At 35.2% G+C, this 22204-nt stretch overlaps 1 long non-coding RNA gene across 1 annotated transcript in view; it reads left to right on the top strand.

Annotated features, from left to right (window-relative positions):
- LOC139143694 (uncharacterized) overlaps positions 1-22204 on the top strand; it is a 231820-nt gene that overhangs the window by 150251 nt on the left and 59365 nt on the right. The window lies entirely within an intron of this gene.

The following is a 22204-nucleotide window of genomic DNA, read 5'->3' as shown; positions in this document are numbered from 1 at the left end:
TCGAACGTAGCATTGGAAATCTACACAGGGTATCACGTGCTGTCTACAACTCATTCGTCATTCTGAAACATTAGCAGACAGCTGCAAAATTCAAGCATGGAACAAAAGCACGCGTGAAAGAAGTTTGATAATATGATCTCTTCAAAGCTATTTCATCTTTTTTTCAAATTCACCGGATTAGACCAAGCCTAGTCTTGAAACACTTCTTGATTGAATAATTGAATAATTGTTTGTGTTTTAAGAAATCCGTTTCAAAGACTCCCCCTATTTTCGGAGTAAGTAGTCCGTACATATATTTCCAAAATCAATTACTACAAAATTTCTCACGATATCCATAGTATCCAATGTTTTACTTTTCGACAAGCCATCTCGAAAGCCTATTGTCGTATCTCTTAATTGAATATTTTGCTATATTTGTCATGTGTAATTTCATCTAATGTCTTCAACAGATTTTGGAACAAGACGGTGGTACAAGTGAAGGATTCCTAAGTTTCACGGTGGCGCTTTTCCTCTGTGAAAAGATCGACATCTACGGATTCTGGCCGTTCCCGACTGATCCAAGCGGAAAACGCGTCAGTCACCACTACTACAACAAGCGATCTCAGTACAATAAAAAGAAGATTGTTATGCCCGAAGAGAATGCGATCTTCTTAGACCTAAACGAAAGGGGAATAATAAATTTGGTAACTTCTAAATGTCAGGGATGACAAGGGGGCGTTGTGTCTTCATGAAGCTACATACGATAGCGAAAAGCCAGACCAAGTCAATGCGATATGATGTAACATGGATGACACCGATGCTCCTGCCTTGACTGACTAAACTGTTGTGGCTTAACTTTTGTTTAGTTCATTCGAGTTCATTCGTCGACTTACGGTATGACAATGTCGGAGTCTTAACTGAAGAGTGGACTGTTTTTCTGTGACGAGGAGACAGGGTGTGATGCAATTTATCTGATCGACTTAAAACGAAATTCTTAGGACAGTAGACATAGAGGCGCTAGATGCACCCGACTCCGGATTAGGCCAAAAAAAAAAAAGAAATGTTTCTGGTCAGGTCTTTCTTAAAAAATGGTGCGGTGACGCGCATTTTTTATTTTTTATTTTTATTTTTTTGCCTCAAGGGAGGGAGGAGGGTCAGTTTTATAGTTTTATCAATATAGTCACATATATACTGTTCATGCAGTCACTGATCATTCCCCAAAAGAATTTTGTCTTTCTCTTCAGCCATTTTGGTTTGGTGTAAGCCACGGCCGCCGGCCACAAACAGAAAAAAAAGGGTGACGCGCTGTTGTTCAAGTGACGCGCGGGCTGACCAGAAACATTTCTTCTTTTTTTTTTGGCCTTATGATGTTTTTTTGTTGTTTTTCTGGAGAATTGCAAGAAAAACGCTCTCTTTCTCCCCGCAAGATTTTCATCACGCACGACTGCACACGACTGTGCACTTTTCCAATTGACTAAACCGTAGCCCCCTCTCCCCCACACAACTAGCCCTGCGTACAGGTCTGTGTGTTCCCGGCGTTATACGGCCTCCACAACACGTGGTGGAGGCCGTATAACGCCGGGAACACACAGACCTGTACGCAGGGCTACCACACAACCAGCCAGGGAGTGGCAGGGCTACGGAACCGCAGCAAGTTCTGACCATAAAAAGGTACTTATCTTGCCCTTCCACGATCGTATAGACAGTGCCCTCAAGAATGATCGATCACAATACTTTCGTTTGTACCAAGCCATTTGTATTCCCCAAGTTCACTCTGAGCGGTGAATTTATGCTGTGTACTAAAAGTGGCACCATTTATACTGCCTGTTTTGCCGGCAGATTAGTATGATACTTTAGATGTCCCTTTAAAGTGGCACTACCACTTGGTAACATTTTTAAAACACATTTTTTTAATGCCAACGGTCGATATTTGACGTGGCGACTGCGCGCGGATCGCGAGATATCGATAAAAACATGTCCTAAAAAAGTAAAAGTTTGAATTCCGGTGGCCCACCTAAATTCAGCCTCCGAACATGGAACGTTCGGCGCGGCACTGGGGCCGTTGTCAACTAATTAAGCTATGGAGTACGACTCTACGCTGACGCTGCTGTACGCCACAGTACATGTACCACTCACGTTGGTGATCGGTTATGCCCCGTGGGTGAAAACCGAGTCTTACTGACTCCGCAAAAAAAAACACGAAAGCAAGGTTTGCTGATTCCACTAGAATTCGCATAGGTGAATATTCACCTTGGTGAATAGTACAGTTACGTTTGGTTGATACATAGCGGCCGCCGCGTGGTATGCATAGAGGCATGCCACGCGCGGCCGCTATATATCGAATCACACCTAACTGTGTGGCAGACGACAAAATGTAGTCATCAGAGGCGGCTAATATTTTACACGTAAAAACTGATATTTATGTGGTATTGGTTTAAAAATATAATATAACTGATTGAAATAATGTAAACGACAAAAACTAGGCAGAAGTTTTTAAAAAGCTTACCTGAGGTCAGTGTTGTCCTCAGAAGCCGGGTGCCGGGTAAATAGCCCGGCTGTTTGGCATTTTTTCCCGGCTACTTTTAACGTCATTAGATTATTAGATTATTTTTATAAATCTGTAATTTCGGGATTGCACTGCCAGCTGTTAGACGGCACACGTATACGATTAGCAATTTCGCCACCCCTTTCCCGCATGGAACTGCACAAACATAAAACAGTTTCTAAATACCCGTTTTTGGCTTTTTGAGCCCGATCTTTTATTTGTTAAATAGTGTGATTGGCTGATGGACGCGCCTATGGTATTGTCTTTGTTACGAGCAGTGTAATTGGTTTGATTAGTATGAAGGTCATCTTAGGTCATTTTTAACGATGACGTCAAAAAGAAATGTGGCGTCGGCCACTGGCACCTTGCCGATGGAATATTTTTTCCCGAAGAAAGCCCGTTCGAAAGGTATACTTGATTTCAAAACATATTTAGTTGATGTACGAAAAACTTCAATTTCGCTGAATTTGTGACAAAAAAGCGCCGAAAAGATGTGATTTTGATCGACGATTCGAAGTTCATGAGACTGCAGCTAGTTTTCCGCCGCCGCGCTGGCTGCCAACGTCACGGTCACTACGAGTATGATCTTCTCAACATCAAGTTATTCTCAGAGCAATACCGACGCATTTTCTAGATTTTAAAAACATGAGCTAGAACTGATTTTTTTATAAGCAACTGTTTATTTGAATGGGTATTTTTTTTCATTGATTATTTTTACGTACTAGAATCCACGGTCACAGGCATGTGTGTTGCCGACCGTTGCCGACCAGCGCATCATCGTCACGGCTCACGGCTTCACCGTGGCGCTGATCCCCTGCTGCTTAAGACAACAGGACAATACGTCGTGGATTCCGGCATGGGTTCAATTTCACTGCGCCTCTCCATGTTCTCCATGTTGGGTTGCCCGATAGTGTATTTCGATGGACCCTCTGAATCATTTTTTTCACGGACTCGTGGAGCAAATTTGAAAGAAAATAGAGTTGTTTCCTTCCGACGCCATGCTGCATATCTGCTTTGATCAAATTTGGGGACAGCGAGACGCGATGATCGTGCGCGGTTTGCATTTAATTTGTTGCAACATTTCTGTCAATCACTCACTTTGTGTCATAAGTTTCAGAAACTGTCACTCGCCTGAAAATTAGCAACGTAGTAAGTTCATAGGCACAGCTGACATGGTAACGTGCCCCTGACTCGACGATGCCGATTTTTCAGACTACACTCAGAGAATCCGAAACTTTCCACACAATATGAGTGATAGACAGAAATGTTGGAACAAATTTAATGTCAAGCGGGCACTCATCTCGTCTGGTTATCGTTTGCGTATAGAAAACTCATAGAGACTCAATCCAATGCGTAATATTATTATGCTTTGGATCGACTCTCTACGCATTTTTTCATTGTTATGAGTTTTCTATATACGCATTTTTTTATTTTTTTCTTAACAAAAGCGAATGTGTTTTGATTAGAATAGAATGAGTTTGATGGTTTTGGGGAAACTACTATGTGGTAATGAAGAATGGGAAATGAGCAATAAAATGAGCGGACAGAGGGTGATTTAAGATTAAATATTACATCTTCACTGCAAATAAAACCATGTGTGTCATAAATAATACAAACAAAACAAAATCATGTTTGTTTGTTTGTTTTGTTGTATGTGAGCCACGTCTAAGACACAACAAAAGTACTGTTTCAGTCTCAGCTTAATGTCACCTCAGATGCCACCAGAGAACACCATTTCCACTCCAAAATTTCATTTTTTGCCTTGCAAGAGGGGACACCCCCCTCTCGCGTTCTCCCCCCTCGTTCGCTACGCTCACTCCCGGCTCGGTCGCTTCGCCCCCTCGCAGTCCACCCGTCTACTTTCTTAAATTACCCGGCTACTTTTAAATATAAGGACAACACTGTGAGGTAAAGGCATACTGCTGTGTAAGCTTATAAAGTCTTTGCAGTGGTAGGTAAATTAATTGCGCCGTTCGAACTTATTATGGATACCCTAGATATTGTCAATCAGCGAGGAATGGAAGCTTACAAATAAAATACAAAAAGCACGATTAGAAGCAGCAAAGTGTGCGCATGCGTGCATCCTCGTACGCGGATGTCATTTGAAAGATCAAAGCAACGTGCTTCTTGAGATACTTGTTTTGTACCTCTAGAACCACAATCGTAGTGAAATCCACATGTGATCGTATCGTCCGTGCTCTCTGTTTCCAAATACGACTGGTGCTTCTTGCGAGACATATTTCGTATCCTCAGAAGCACGCTGTAAAAAGACATGAAAATAAAGAATTGCACCCTTTTAACCACTTTACTCAAAACCCCTTTTTTTCCCCATTAAATTATGACTGGTGCTTCTTGCGAGACATATTTTGTGCCTTAGAAGCACACGATTAAAAACATGAAAATATAAAGAAATTGCACTATTTTAACTTAACTTACTGATGAATTTATTTCACGTTTTATGAAACAATTGTGACTTATCTTCTACTGACCATCTGTAATAAAAAAAACACACTTTTTCCTTATATCTTCCTATTTGTGCTTCTTGCGAGACATATTTTGTATCCTTAGAAGCACATTGTTAAAAAACATGAAAATATAAAGAAATTGCACCATTTTACCGTAACTTATTGATGAAATTATTTCACGTTTTATGAAGCAATTGTGACTTATCTTCTACTGACCATCTTAATTTAAAAAAAAACACTTTTTCCTTTTATCTTCCAATTTGTGCTTCTTGCAAAAACATATTTTGTGTCCTTAGAAGCACACTATTAAAAACAGGAAAATATAAAGAAATTACACCATTTAACATAACTAAGTGATGAAATTATTTCACGTTATATGAAGCAATTCGACTTATCTTCTACAAACTGATGTTAATCATTCAAAAAACAAAACAAAACCCACTTTTTCCTATTGAATTATGACTTGTGCTTCTTGCGAGACATATTTTGTATCCTTAGAAGCACATTGTTAAAAAAACGTGAAAATATAAAGAAATTGCACCGTTTTAACGTAACTCATTGATTAAATTCTTTCACAGTTTATTAAGCAATTGTGACTTATCTTCTACCGACCACTTTCAATTGAAAAAAAGACTTTTTCCTTTGATATATGTTTGGTGCTTCTTGCGAGACATATTTTGTGTCCTTAGAAGCACACTATTGAAACATGAAAATATAAAGAAATTGCACCATTTTACCGTAACTTATTGATGAAATTATTTCATGTTTTATGAAGCAATTGTGACTTATCTTCTACTGTCTATCTTTAATTAAAAAAAAACTTTTTCCTTTTATCTTCAAATTTGTGCTTCTTGCGAGACATATTTTGTGTCCTTAGAAGCACACTATTAAAAACATGAAAATATAAAGAAATTGCACCATTTTACCGTAACTTATTGATGAAATTATTTCACGTTTTTTGAAGCAATTGTGACTTATCGACGAAATTCTTTCATGGTTTATGAAGTCATTAATATTGTGACTAATCTTCTACAGACCATTTTAATTTTCAAAAGCTAAAGATAAAATCTAGGTAGACATCCTGAAACATACTGAAAACTGACTATAAAAAGTTGAGAGGTGTAACAGCGAACAAAAATGAAGGATTATCCAGACCTAAATACATATTTTTTTGAAGATATTTTCACCTAAAAGCTTTCAAACGTGAAAAGATATCGATAAGCTTTTGCCCTCCTAACTTCAATGGAGCAAAAACTGATTAATTTGATACCCAAAGTTTTCCTTGCCAGAGGAAATCAAGAAAATTATGTTGAATTTCATCGATGATAAAAGCAGGAGGACAGAGGCAAATCGAAAGATGGAAGAGTTTGGTTACAGCAAGGGGATTATTACATGACGCGGCCTTGGAATGGCATAGCTGGAGCATATCTATCCCGCCAAGTACCAAGGACCATGAGACCAATACTATTCCAAAAAAAATTCAAGCAGGTGATCAGTACGCCCACGCCAAGGGCCAACCAAAAGACCCGAGAGACTTACGATAGATAATTTTTGCTGGCAAGCTTGTAAACAGAAAACCAATATTTTAACCCTAAATTCGGTTTTACGAGTAACAAGAGTATTTATATCATGAGCATTAGTTGAAAGTATACGTTTATGTGCCGTGGGCTAGAGGGGCTACATGCACCCCCCCCCCCCCGGATAACAAACCTGTATTTTTCAGAAGCCTTGTTAAAACCGATAACTTTGTTACTAACCAATAACGTATCAAACCCGATAACGTAGTAATTTTTCCTAACCGATAACGTATCAACAAATTTACCGATAACGTATCAATGAACCAACAACGGATTAAATCAACTGATAACGTAGAAAAGTCAACCAATACTGCATCAAAACAACCAATACTGTATCAATTAACTGATAACATCTGATTCAGTGATTCATTGGGAGCGATAGATCGATCGATTTATAGATAGATAGATATTAGATAGATAGATAGATGGATAGATAGATAGATAGGTCGATCAATGTATCGCTAGATAAATCGATCACTCAATCGATAGATCGATCGATCTATATATTGATGTTTGATAGATGGTCGGTCGATCGATCAATTGATCGATAGATAATTGATGGGCAGATCGATCGATAGAACGAAGGATCTATCAATTCGATAGAAAAATAGATCAATTAATCGATAGATCGATTTATCGATCGATAAATTCGTCATCAGATAGATGGATAGATATATCTATAGATCGATTTGTAATCACATTGTCTCGTACTCAATTTTCTTTTCTTCAATTTATTTTTTCCGTTTAGCGTAATTGTTACAATTTGTTTCCCATACTAGACATATTGCAAAAATGATGCGGTGACGCGGTTTTTAAAATTTCTCCTCACTTTTTTACTCTTTAACCAACAAGAATGCGCAAAAAACATGAAAACGACATAGCAATGCACGCAGAGATTAATGCACAGTAGTGTTGTTTTAGTATTTTCGTATAGCAACAGTTCTGTGGTTTGACTTTTAGCGCAGCAACGCACAGTTTTGCCAGCTTAATATAACAGTGAAATATATGTACAGTTCTGAACGGAATGTTAGCGTCAGTTATTTACGTGAATAACGACAGAAAGGATAAAAAGGAAAAAAAAGCAATATGTTGTCTGCAAAATCTGTTGGCTTGCTTATACAGGAGTGAATTTTGATTATAAGGAATTCAATTGAGCAATGAGTCCAGATTTACCTAATTCAGCCCTAGAATGAGAGATACATGAGTGTGTACGGGTAAGTTACTATCTGCTCTGTTCTGTCAAGAGTCTATGTTTTATAACTTGTGTATTACGAATTTTGACCTAGTGTGATCGGATTATGGATTCGTATGATTACGATTATTTCACAAATATGAAATAAGTTATAACAGGAATATGATATAATTTAGTAGCCATTTGGATCATATTTGGAAGGGTACCCACGTATCACGGCAAATTTGCTGAAACACATACATGTGCCATATCTGGGTGCCCTACCAAAATGATCAAAATGGCTACTAAATCATATTATCTTCCCATTAAAAGTTTATTTCATATTTGTGACATACTTTTGAAACAAACAAACAAATCAGATTTTATATAAACGTTGCCTTTTGTATCATGTGTAGCAAAAGTATGGCAATTTTTTTGCTATTAAAAGTCTTGATATATTTATGACATTTCCCTGCAGCAAATAAGCAGATTTCATACGAAGTATTGTCTTTGTAATATATCTAAGTAAAACTTTGGTAAAATTTGAGATTAGCTGTAACAGTAATTTCCGATACAAACTTTAGGGTATCGGGTAAATGTTTGTCTTATTTCAGAAACAAAGATAGACAATATTGAACATTACAATATGTCATTTTGAAGACTAATAAATTGCCTTTCTAATACTAAACAAGCCAGGTTAAGCTCATTAGATGACTCACAAGAATAATTTAATAATTTGAAAAAAGGTGCCAGTCTGCAGAACTGTGATAATGCATTACTCTTCAAAATATGGCTATTACAATCCAAATATTTTTTTCTATTAAAAGTCAATTTTATATTTCTGGTATGTTTCTGTAGCAATTAAAACAGGTTTCATACAAAGCATTGCATTTCTTATTATGTCTAGCAAATAATTGGTAGAATTTGCGATCCACTGTAATTTGCGATGTTAAACTTTGGGGTATGGGTAAGTTTTAGTCATATTTCATGAATCTGTACGAAGCCGTTGAAAGAAAATGCAACGACCATCTCCATTGGTAGGAGCAAAAACATTGAGCAAATGATAGGAAGTATCATCCATTTTAACATGCAAATGCAGTAAACGACCTTGAATGATACTTTTGACAGAAACAACATCAACATTTTTGTTTCGCAGAAACAGCACCGCATGCAACACCAGCAAAATTGCTCGTTCCATAAAAGAAGTAAATAGGCGCACGCCAAACAACTTTCCAATGTGCCGATTGATTTGCATTGTAGAAGGGTTTCTTGTAGAAAATTAAAGTCAGCGCAATGGTTACACTTTAGTTAAGACAGAAAGTTGTACCGTTATAAAGAGCGTGACATCCATTCACATTCCAAGAAATGACTGAAATACTTGTCATCACCAGAAAAGCAAAAACAAGAGAGAATATACATTCAATGTTTACTAATTGCCACATTTTTACACTATCAGATTTTTTGTAATTAAGTCAAAAATTTTTGAATATATTAACAGATGGATTGTCTTTTGTTCACTTTTATACTTACCTGTCATAAACCTCGAAATTAGCGCTTAAAAATCTTCAAGATGTGTTTAAAGACGCGATGATAACCAGCAGAATATTGCTATGTTTCAACATCAAACAATGGTTGTTATTTGATACACATGAAGGTAATTTTTAAACCGAAGATTGGTCCTCAGATACACGGAATTATAATAAGAAGAGGGATTTTTTGAATAAAAGGAGTCTGTAGAAGATAAATCACGATGCTGTGGAAGGATTACATCAAAGAGCTACCATAAAATGGTGCAACTTCTATATTTTCATGTCTTTTAACAGTGTGCTTTTCAGGATATATAATATGTCTCGCAGGAATCACAAGTCAGAATATAAACGGAGAAATGTTTTTACCGAATAAAATCGGTCTGAACAACATAAGTCACAATCGCTTAGTTAAATATGAAAGAATTTCATTATTGGGTTACGTTAAAATGGTGCAATTTCTTGATTTTCATGTCTTTGAACACAATGTGCTTCTAAGGACACAAAATATGTCTCGCAAGAAGCACCAGTCATAATATAAAGGAAAAGTTTTTTTTTTTCAATTAAAAGTGGTTGGTAGAAGATAAGTCACAATTGCTTAATAAACTTTAAAAGAATTTAATCAATGAGTTACGATAAAATGATGCAAGTTCTTTATATTTTCATGTTTTTTAACAGTGTGCTTCTAAGGATACAAAATATGTCTCGCACGAAGCACAAGTCATAATTCGAGAGGAAAGTGTGTTTTTTTTGAATTATTAAAATTGGTCTGTGGAAGATAAATCACTATTGCTTTATAGAACGTGAATAATTCCATCGACAAGTTATGGTAAAATGGTTCAATTTCTTTATATTTTCATGTTTTTTAATAATGTGCTTCTAAGGACACAAAATATATGTCTCGCAAGAAGCACCAGTCTTAATATAACAAGAATGTTTTTTTAAATGGTCTGTGGAAGATTAGTCACAATTTTCATTGCTTCATAACCCATGGAAGAATTTCGTCGATAACTTACGTTACAATAATGAATTTTCTTTATTTTCATGTCTTCTTATAGTGTGCTTCTGAGGACACAAAATATGTCTCGCAAGAAGCACCAGTCATAATTCAACAGGAAAAAGTGTTTGTTTAATTAATAAAATTGGTCTATAGAAGATAAGTCACAATTGCTTCATAAAACATAAAAGAATTTAATCAATGAATTACGTTACAATGATGAAATTTCTTTATTTTCATGTCTTTTTACAGTGTGCTTCTAACAGGTTTGGCCATGCACTTTTCTACTTTCTTTCTGTGTTTCTGAGTGCAAATTATGTATCTCAAGAAGCACAAGTGACAATAGAGAAGAGAAGACATATATTCTTATGTTTGTACTGCACCCATAAAGTAATTAGTATCCCGGATATGTTTACGTACTATAAAATGACATAATTTGAGAAAAATGTTGGGTTTAAAGCTCATAGAATTTTCTTTTTTTCATTGTGCTTCTAAGAGTTTCAAAAAACCCACGAGAAGCACAGTTACACATTATACAGGGGAGGGTTTTTCGTTTAAACTGTGACCCAACACTAAAGAATTTTGCTTTAACTAAATGGTAAAGGACATCATATTGCATACAAACTTGGTTTTAACATTCAATGTTCAGTATATTTGTCTCATTGTGCTTCATAGAGTACAAAATATGTATCTCAAGAAGCACAAGATATCATATTGTCTACAAAATTGGTTTTGATATTCAATTTTCCTATCTTTTTCTCATTGTGTTTCTTATAGTACAAAATATATATCTCAAGAAGCACAAGACATCATAATGTCTACAAAATTGGTTTTAACATTCAATGTTCTGTATATTTGTCTCTTGGTGCTTCTTAGAGTACAAAATACGTATCTCAAGAAGCACAAGACATCATACAGGGGAGGAGGTTTCTAGGTTTGAACTATGACCCACACTTTAGGCATTGTAAATTTAAATAAGCAAAAAAGACATCATTTTGTCTAAAAAATTGGTTGTAACATTCACTGTTCTGTATATTTTTCTAATTGTGCTTCTTAGAGTACAAAAAATGTATCTCAAGAAGCACATGTAATTATAGAAGGTAGCTAGGAGATATCTTTATGGTTAAATGGTGACCCATACTTTTAGGCATTCTAATTTAACTTAGCAGAAAAAGACATTGTATTTTCTAAAAAATTAGTTTCAACATGCAATTGTCCTATCTTTTCTCATTGTGCTTCTTACAGTATAAAATATATCTCAAGAAGCACATGTAATTATAGAGGGGAGCTAGGAGAGATCTTTATGATCAAAATGTGACCCACACTTTAGGCATTCTAAATTTAACTTGGGCGAAAAAGACATCAAATAGTCTACAACGTTTGTTTAAACGTTAAATATTCTGTATATTTTTCTTATTGTGCTTCTTAGAGTACAAAAGATATATCTCAAGAAGCACATGTAATTATAGAGGGTTAGGAGAGATCTTTATGGTTAAATGGTGACCCACACTTTAGGTATTTTAAATGTAAAAAAGCAGAAAAAGACATATTGTCTACAAATTGGTTTTAATATTCAAAGAGTACAAAATATATATCTCAAGAAGCACATGTATTAATAATGGGGCCTAGCGGAAATTTTAATAGTTAAGAAGGGATGTGACCCACACTTTAGCATTCTTAATTTAACTAATCAAAAAAATTTGTTTTAACATTAAATATTATGTATATCTTTCTAATTGTGATTCAAAGAGTAAAATATATATATATCTCAAGAAGTAGATGTAATTATCATAAAAGAGCAGGAGCTAGGAAAGATTTTATGTTTAAAAAGTTACACCACTTAACGCATAATATTCTTTTAACATTCACTGTTCTGTGTTTGTGTCATTGTGCTTCTTAGAGTCCAAAAATGTATCTCAAGAAGCACATGTAATTATAGAAGGTTGCTAGGAGAGATCTTTATGTTTCAAAAGAGACCCACACTTTAGGCATTCTAATTTAACTAAACAGAGTACAAAATATATATCTCAAGAAGCACAAGACATCATACTGTCTATAAAATTGGCTTAAACATTCAATGTTCTGTATATTTTTCTCTTGTGCTTCTTAGAGAACAATATATATATATATATATATATATATATATATATATATATATAATATATATATATATATATATATATATATATATCTTTATGAGATCTTTATGTTTCAAAAGAGTACCACAATTTAGGCATTCTAAATTTAACTAAACAGAGTACAAAATATATATCTCAAGAAGCACAAGACATCATACTGTCTATAAAATTGGTTTAAACATTCAATGTTCTGTATATTTTTCTCTTTGTGCTTCTTAGAGAACAATATATATCTATATAGCTACAAGATATATCTCAAGAAGCACAAGACATCATTTTGTCTATAAAACTTGTTTAAACATTCAATGTTCTGTATATTTTTCTCATTGTGCTTCTTAGAGTGCAAAATATATATCTCAAGAAGCACATGTATTCATAGAGGGTAGCTAGGTGAGATATTTATGTTTAAAAAGTGACACACACTTTAGACATTTTAAATTTAACTAAGCAGGAAAAGACATATTGTCGACAGAATTGGTTTTAATATTCAAATTTCATATTTTTTTCTCATTGTGCTTTTTAGAGTACAAAATATATATCTCAACAAGAGATCACACAGGGGAGGGATTTTGGTTTAAACTGTGACCTAAAATATGCATATTAATTTTAACTGAACACAAAATGGCATGATTGCTTAAAAATTAGTTTTAACATGCAATTTTCCTAATTTTTCTCATTGTGATTCTAATGGTACAAAATATGTATCTCAACAAGCAAGAGCCATAACAGAGGGGAGGAAAAAGTTTTTTGTTTAAACTGTGATCCACACTTAGGCATTCTATATTTAACTATTATAGAATGACTGAATTTAACATAATAGGGTGTAATTGATGCGATTTTCCTATCTTTTTTCGGTGTGCTTCTAAGAGTAAAAAATATGTATCTCAAGAAGCATTACATGTTAGTGATCCACACTAGGCATTCAAACTTTCACTACAAAGAAATTAAATAATTTTCAAAAACAATGCAATTTTGCTATACTTTCTGATTGAGTGCTTCTAAGGACAAAAAGTATATATCTCAAGAAGCACATCATAATTAGATAAGGGGGTGGGGGATGGTGTGGAGAGAGTGAGAGACATTGTTATGTTTAAAAGTAGGCATTTTACGTTTACCTTAATATAAATTGACAGCATTAAAAATGAGTTTGGCATGCAATATTCCCATATTTTCTGATTGAGTGCTTCTAAAGATACAAAATATATCGCTCAAGAAGCATGTCATAGAGGGAGGGGGAGAGATGTTGTTATGTAGAAAATGTAGGCATTCTACGTTTACCTTAATAGAAACTGACAGCATTAAAAATGAGTTTAACATGCAATTTTCCTATATTTACTGATATTTACTGATTGTGCTTCTAAAGGTACAAAACAAGTATCTCAAGAAGCACGTTCATCTTTGAAATGACATCCGCGTACGAGGATGCCCTTACACGCATGCGCACACTTATGCTTTCCCCTGCTTCTAATCGTGCTTTTTGTACTTTTTTTGTAAACTTCCATTCCTGCAATTAGCACAACAAACCTTCGGGCGATTTCGGGTCATAATCAGAAACGATCGTAAAACTTCGGGATGTGAAAAATACGCTCGTGAAATGGCATGTTTTTATGTTTGTATACATGCGATATATCATTACAAAAAGTAGAAGCAAATATATAGACATCCATTGTAGCAGAAGGCTGTTCAAAAATGGACACCAGTAGCAGCATCGTTTACGAGCAGAGCGTCTGTTGTACCTGCGATTGCATAGTTGTTAGAAAGGTCTCCCAATAAGGTCTTTCACGACGCTGAGCGCACATGTCATTATAGTCTGCACACATATCACACAGAAATTGGTCGCTGGCGTGAATAATAGAACGTGAAGAACGCATGCTACATTTCTCGCACCTCCCTAGACATGATTTCTTTCTCAGAATACACCAATATCCGAGGAAAATGTAGCAAAATAGCACAAAATCGTGAAGTTTTACGGAGCCAAATCAAACACGTTGTGTTGCTGTTAGCGCCCTCAGGACCTCATTCATATGAATGTACTTGGTTTGTGGAGGGACCGTGGTTAAACTAGGGTGGTTACAAGTGGATGTTTGTGCAAGAAATTTTATTTTGAAATTTCGCTGGAATATGAGGTTTCTATACATGGTAGTCTATTAGGAAACTATGAATATTTCTTTCCCATATAAAACTAGCTTAATCTGTGTATTTATTGATGTTTCAAAATTCATTTTCAAGTACTTGATTAGACTAGAGTGGTTACAAGTGAATGTATGTGCAAGAAATTTGATTTTGGAATTTCACTGAAATGTTGATTCACGATGCATGGTAGTCTACAAGGAAATTATGATTTTTTTTTCAGTACAAAACTAGCTTAATCTGAGTATTTATTGATGTTTGATACTTCATTTTAAAGTACTTGATTAGAGTAAGGTGGTTACAAGTGGATATGTGTGCAATAAATTTGATTTTAGAATTGCACTGAAATTTTGATTCACTATGCATGGTAGTCTATAAGGAAACTATGAATAAAAACACTTCCTCAAAAAAAAAGAAAATTGCAGATTTCCTCATAATGTAGTCACATCTCAATTAGGTAATCCCTAGGAACATATGTACAAAATAAAAGACATGGTTTGACCAGCAGTTAAGATTTTTTAATTGAAAATGGCAAAAATACAGAATTATGTATTTCATCACAGGGAACTGTATACTAAATATGAAAGTAAATGGCATTGCAATTTTCAAGAAGTTTTGAATGCAAATTCAGGCATTTTTCAGTCGGATTTGAACCACAACATACAGCAACTAGTCACTTAGCGAAGACAGACAATGCCAGGCAACCACAATCACTGACAGTGGAGCTGAAAACAGTCACTGACATCTTTATATTCATACAGACACAATGTTTTGTTACTATTTCAGAATTTTTATTTTCGCTTTATTACATGCACACCCTTGTAGGAGTGTTTCGGATAAAGAAAATATACAACATAAGGTTCACAGGTTACATATATAGTACGCTAAACTTTTCCTATCATTGCCTGTTTGTGAAAGTTTTTTGCCTTAAATGCTAGGCTCAGTCTTGCAAAAGTCTTAAATACATGGCACAAGCAATTAGATGTCAAAAAATTGAAAACATTTTAACAGGAAAAAAATTAAAATAAAAGCCTTCAAACTTTTTAAGACTACTTTGTAGCTGCAAGTTCTGTTTTAAACAGAGCTTTTGATATCTCTTTTCATCATTTGTTTTTATATCTTTAAAAGATTACAATATAGATACATACACTCTAGAAACATGATCATATTTTTTCAGTCCAAGCAATGCCTTTCAGACACATCTGTAATATTTTATGAGCATGACCTCTCTGACACGACTTCTTCAAAATGCTATTTTTCAAGTTCATCATGGGAATATATCTAGAAACTGCAATGAGAAAAAAAAATAATAATTTCTTTTTGATATATTTTTTGATAAAGTGTACAAAACCACTGCAATTAAACGCCCTAGCATAGTACTTAACAAGAGAAAGGCCTGGGCGGAGAAGAGCATGTTTCTAATTTGTCAACACCAAAGTTTAACAACAAAAACATTCAGCTTACATCAAACTTTCTTTGGTTACATTAACTAAAGAGTCAAAAGACTGATAACAGCAGTTGAAAACTAGATACAGATCAGGGTAAACCTTTGAAGTGTCTGAAAGATGGCTTGAAACAAAGATCTGGAACACTGATGCTATTACTCCAAGTACAGTGGGTCATCACAAACAATGCTTTGTATGAATAGAGAGGGTGTATGATAGATATCTCAGTGAACAGACACAGAGCCCTGACAATTGCAGTGATTGGGTACTATAGAGTGCACTGGGTAAATGAATAATGAAAACAAAAGCTATAACAGGACTGTTTCTCCTACCGAAACGACCACATGCCACAAAGAAGCAGATATATAATCACAGATAAATATCTTTTTTACAGTGATTCAAAGCCTCTAGGTGAGCTCAACAAAGTGTGTTCAAATTTTGACAAAACGTAAGTGGTGGTGACTTACAGACTTTTTCACGAGCATGAGAAAAAGCTTAATTCTTTTTGTATTTTTTTAATCCTACGTACACTCTTCATTCTGCCTTATTTTGACAACCTCACCATCACAGACCTAAAGGTACGCTGTAACTGATAACCAGTGATTACCAAATATGGCTCTAGCTTTAACTTCCATGGTTTTGCATTCCCTGACGGTCTACTGCTTTGCATAATGAAAACTTAAAGCCAACAATGTAACGTTAGATATCTGGCTTACTTTAACAGACTGACATTAACGTGCAGTATTTTATACGATTCGTTCCATGCATCTCATGACATCACAAAATAGATGATTATCACATGACACATTTTCAAAAGTACATCATCACAAACGTCCACCATAATTGATGGATAACAGAACTTTATGGTAATTATTCGTTGAGTTCTGAATTGCACGGTCTTTTCTGATTCAACATACGGAGATTGTGCATATCAAGAAATAGACGAAAGCCACAACCAATCAAAAACAGCTATCGCATATCAATCTATCAATTTGGTTATTCCGTTCGACTGAAAACTGAAGTGCTCTGTTTTGAACACATTATCTATCACTATACTTTAGTCGGTGCCATAATTCCATAATTAGCATTCAAGAAAGGACTCCTATGAAAATGAACAATGCGAATTTCAATTTTGTTTAAGCCCAGAATTTCGAATGGACCATGGTACAAACAAAACCCATGTCCGCAAATAGAAATGTGTATTTCTATACACATTTGTACACATTGGTTTGTTTGTACTGCCATCACATGATCCTTGGGGCGTAACTGCAGTCTGTAGGCCACATCTCGTCCTTTTAATGCCAGAGTAGAACCACTGCTTCAACGTTTCAATTTAAATGCACTCAATGTCTACATGTCATGGATATTGGATGTCATTCTTTCTGGTTTATGAAATATTTAACCGATTTACCCAATTACCTGTACATCCAAGTCAATGTACAATGTAACAGTTGGAATTGCTACACAATACGTCATATTTCCTTCTCTCATATTGACATATCAAGCATTTGACACACTAAGCTATGCTTTCCCGAAAAGTGATTTATGATTATGTGACTGAAAAATACACATGAATTATAATGAAACTGAGTATTTTGCTTTCAGCAAAGATAATGTAACGATAATCACTGTACACGTTCTACCGGTATACATGAAATCAATTACTCAAATGGACACAATATGTCTGCTTCTTGCGCAATGATCCATTATCTGCTGAAATCGAATGAAATCCGTTTAACTTGCAAAACGCTGCAATAATAACGTGTCTGGTTGTCTATCTAACCAAATGATACAATTTTGAAAAATACCATTAAACTAAAGAGGTTTCTTGACTGTCCTGAACATGATATGAGAGGATTACGGTCAAAATCAACATCTGGCTTTGTTGCAAAGGCCATACTCTGTAGAGGTTTTGTGTAGTATATTTGTGAACTAAAAATAAAGTACAAAAAAGTATTGATTTCATGAGAGATGTGGCTGTGTCAGTGACTCATATATACATATACAGCTCACTTGAAATGCAATGTGTGTAGTTTGTTTAATAAGCAAAGAAACCACGCAGTACCGTGAGATGTGTATTGACTGATCAATAAAACAAGGAATCTAGATCGATAAATAATGGTTTTACATTAACATTACTAATTCATTGTTTATGAGTAAAGAAAGTGACCTCTGTGTTATACTCTGTATACAATACTTGTAGAAACTCCATTGTTACTATGAGTGTCATTGGATCTATACAGAGTCTTTGAAGTGACAGTGTTAACATATAATGCTTAACACCAGCAAAAAATCTTTTAATTAATAGAGTCCTCCCTGTTTGACAAGGAACGACATGAGAACAAAGTGAATCATTTAAACTAAGTGAGAAAAGTGCTTCAATGAAGCAGGATTTGTCTTTTAATTTAATCAGGCTAGAAATAATAAAATGTTCCTCGGAATCGCTGCTGCTATTTTAACCAATTTGAAAATCTTATTTTTTTTTTAAATTGAAGCAATCACATACTTCTGCATTGCTATTATTTTAGTGATGGCGCCCTTTAGTCTCTCGAGTCTTCACGCCCATAGGACTTCAATTCAGACTTCAGTATGGAGTTTGGGAAAAGCAATTATCAACAAGTTGCATGGCGTGGGCATTTTTATGTGGTAAACAATGCAACAGGAGTCGACCTTCACGAGTAACATGCCCGTTTCATAAAGGTTCATACATCTTCAGTATCAGTTTTTTAAATCTAGACTCCAAGTCAACAGATGCTAGTTCATAAATAGAAGTTTTTACATGCTGTTCAACGCTTCAGTAGCTTTGCCCACAACTATCCGAGGAACAATAATATTTATCTCTCTGGCCTAATTTCTTTCCTAACGTTCATACTCGTACTGTCAACTGATGTCACTGAGAAATTAAGAATATGTATATATAAACGGTTTATGTCGATGCATGCATATTGGAAGTAAAATATTAAATGTTTTGATCTATTCATCGCTTAAAAAATTTGCTTTGCAAATACATCTAGTAATTCTTTGGTAACATGGTAGACGAGTGAGTCAATATCAGTAAAAGTTGGGAATTTCTCGAAAACTAATTATATTCAGACATCTACGCAAAGACTGTTTTCTTGATTAACCAACACTTTGCAAATGTCTACATTCACAAACACCGACATGTACGCTATATCATGCACCAGTGCTGAAATGTACACACAGCAGATGCATTTGTGCATACATGAATATTACATACACACATTATACATATAACAAAAAACAAATGTACAAACTACAAACAGACGTGAGAAACCGGCAATATAACATAATAGCTTTGCTACATGCAAAAATGAGAGAAAATTATGAAAATTTAGAAAAAAACTTACGTCTAAGCAAGACCTGTCAAAAGAATTTTCAATCAACTACTATCCAATAATAAATGACTGAAATAGGGGCATTCCGGAAATACAAGCAGTTTTCAATAACATGACTGCCTTTTGCTCAGAGCAAGTAAGCCAGAAATGAGAAGAATTGAAAGAAATACATTCAAAGAGTGCTGGGTAGTGGGCAATGCGGTTCAGAGTTGAGGGTCAGGGTTGTCAATGGTGTATGTACTCATTACAGCTGTCTTTAATGATAGATCTGCTGGCTACCTACATCCAACTCTACACTGTGTGTACTGTTGGAAATCCAGCCACCAATGTTTATGTGCATGTCTGCTGATACATGATAATGCTTGATTACCTCATGTTTCACACAAAAACTTATGTCCCAACCCATTGTCATCAACACCACTGACTGATGTCATGGATGAATATGATTGATATAAAATCAAAATAGAAACAGCGGTGTAAAGTTGGCTGTCAACATCATTGCAAAGGCTCACATCCTATGTAAAACATTTGCTAGTTTTGTAATTAATGTCACTGCCAAATTAAAGCAATGCCATGGGTGAATTCATTCTCTGAATACGTGATCATCATGCAATTTTAAAAGTGACAAATGCTGTGAGATTTCTACACCCTGCAGGAATTTGCATGATGCTTGTTGATATTTACAATTTTGGGGAAAAAAACGACTGGTGAACGCCACTTGCACATGGTGTGTTCACATTTCTATGACTACAGTTCAGAAGATGTGCAAAACTGAGATAGTGACTCAAAGTTACTGCGACTTACCGAACACAATGTGCATCCATGATTTAAGTTTGACTTACTTTCTCTACACATATGCGGAAGGAAATATCCCAGGGCAGGGACCATGGTTTTCTAAAACATGCCAAATAGTAATCGCAATTCATTTCCTGTCTGAAATTCTGAATTCACAACCGCACATCATTTCTTTGAGATGCAAAGTCTTCTAAGATAAGACCCATCTCTTGTCAAAGTGACTTTAGTAGATTTTACGTGATATGCACCTAAAAACGGAATGGCCTTATTTAATTTTTGCTTGAACTCCTCTTAAGGAAATTTAAACATTTTCTTTCATAAGCAAGATCAAAAAATTAGGGGTCACTGTTTAATTCTGGGAGTGCAGGAAAGAATTACCAGTCAAAAGTTCCGCTAGAACCCTGTGTTAACTTTGTGGGCAAAAACCAATTTTTTTAAATTTCTCAAAAACAAGACTGAAAACTTCATTTGCTGCAAAGTCCTAAAACCAACTCTTCATGCACGTCAGCAACAGACAAGATAAGTATCACAAAAATATGAATATATCCATCCAAACACCTGTCCCTGAGGCGCATTCTTGGTGTGGAAATGTCACAAACAAGCGTTTTCTCTCAAATAGCAGATCATCATAGACATAAAAGTTCCTACCTCAGGGGTATAATCACATTTTACTTGCACAGGATACTATCATGATAACAGAGACAATAAAACACCACTTTACCATTCAATATAAAGAACAAGATATTCACAACAAGATTAAGGCCATACTGAAACTGTTACAGACTCTGACATCAGCAGTCATATATTTCACATTTTTAAATAAATGCCCCTGAGGAATATGATCTCCCACTTTGTTCCTACATTCTATGGTTACCTAACACATTGGTAGTTGGCGCTTCAATGTTTCTCACTAGAGTGATTCAATTTTTGTGCATCTGTTTTCAATGACACAGGTAGCACCTGAGCAGGTACTGCATAGGTTTGTACACCTACAGTGTACCTGGTATGTGTTTAAAGAATCTTTCGCAAGCACCTAAACTTACGTGCAACTGATATCTATGCCTAAAAGTCCTACAGAAAATTAAAGCCACGTCATCCATTTCAACTGATGAAACCTGAACCTTATACTACCTGATTGATTTGACTGCGTTGTAGGACTCCTTAGGAAGTTGTAGGGCATAACATTCAGTGAAATAACATCTCAGCACTTATCTGTAGTAATCACCCCCTGGTAGTTCTAGGAAACATGAGTTTAAAAATAATCAGTATATGACCTAAAGATACCAAAGGAAATCAAATTTCTCACCTCAGTCATCATAACAGCCAGAACATTGCTTATGTATAGCGACACTAAACCTTTCAAAGAACATTTCCACTGAATGATAAGAAAATTTGTCTCTTTTGAATTTTTTCTGTTGTACAGACTGACTGTTCCTTATTTGATTTTAATCTGATATGGCAAGAAATAATTTAAGCCAATTCTTCCGATTATTTCACTGTTCATAATTTGCGGCTTAACTTTCAACTTACTGCATTTGAACAACTTGCCGTTCAACCGGTCGCAGACAATCAAAATAACAAATAAGAGAATAATCCTCTGTAAAGGAAACTGGAATACTGAAAACTTGCAATCATCTGTTTAGCAAGCTGATTTGTCAGGAAAAAGAAAATGAATAAATATATATCCTACCTAAATCTCAGTATTTTTAAAGAAAACATTCAGATACATTATAGAGTTAATCATTTTTCCAGCAAACATTTGTTAACGTGGTGAAACTGGTCGAGTCATAAGCTGTTTCAAAATGTCCCATAGGAATCCTATGGAATTACCATAGGATATAAAATGTCCTATAACATTACCATGGAATTTCTAGGAGACAATATACGAAACACATTGGACAATGTCCAGGATTACCACACATGTCAATGAGAAGTCAATGTCCTTTTGGATTTTCTGCGGGACTTTGTCCCATTCTGTTAACGGTAGTGACACCCAAAAGCAATTCTGTTGACAGTTTGTAGATGTTTCCCAACGCTTCAAAGATGAGCACTAACAAAGAAAACAATGGCGCAAAGCTTG

The sequence above is a fragment of the Ptychodera flava genome, chromosome 11 (genome assembly GCF_041260155.1).
Source record: "Ptychodera flava strain L36383 chromosome 11, AS_Pfla_20210202, whole genome shotgun sequence".
Lineage (NCBI taxonomy): Eukaryota > Metazoa > Hemichordata > Enteropneusta > Ptychoderidae > Ptychodera > Ptychodera flava.
This window is presented reverse-complemented; position numbering and strand designations above follow the sequence as displayed.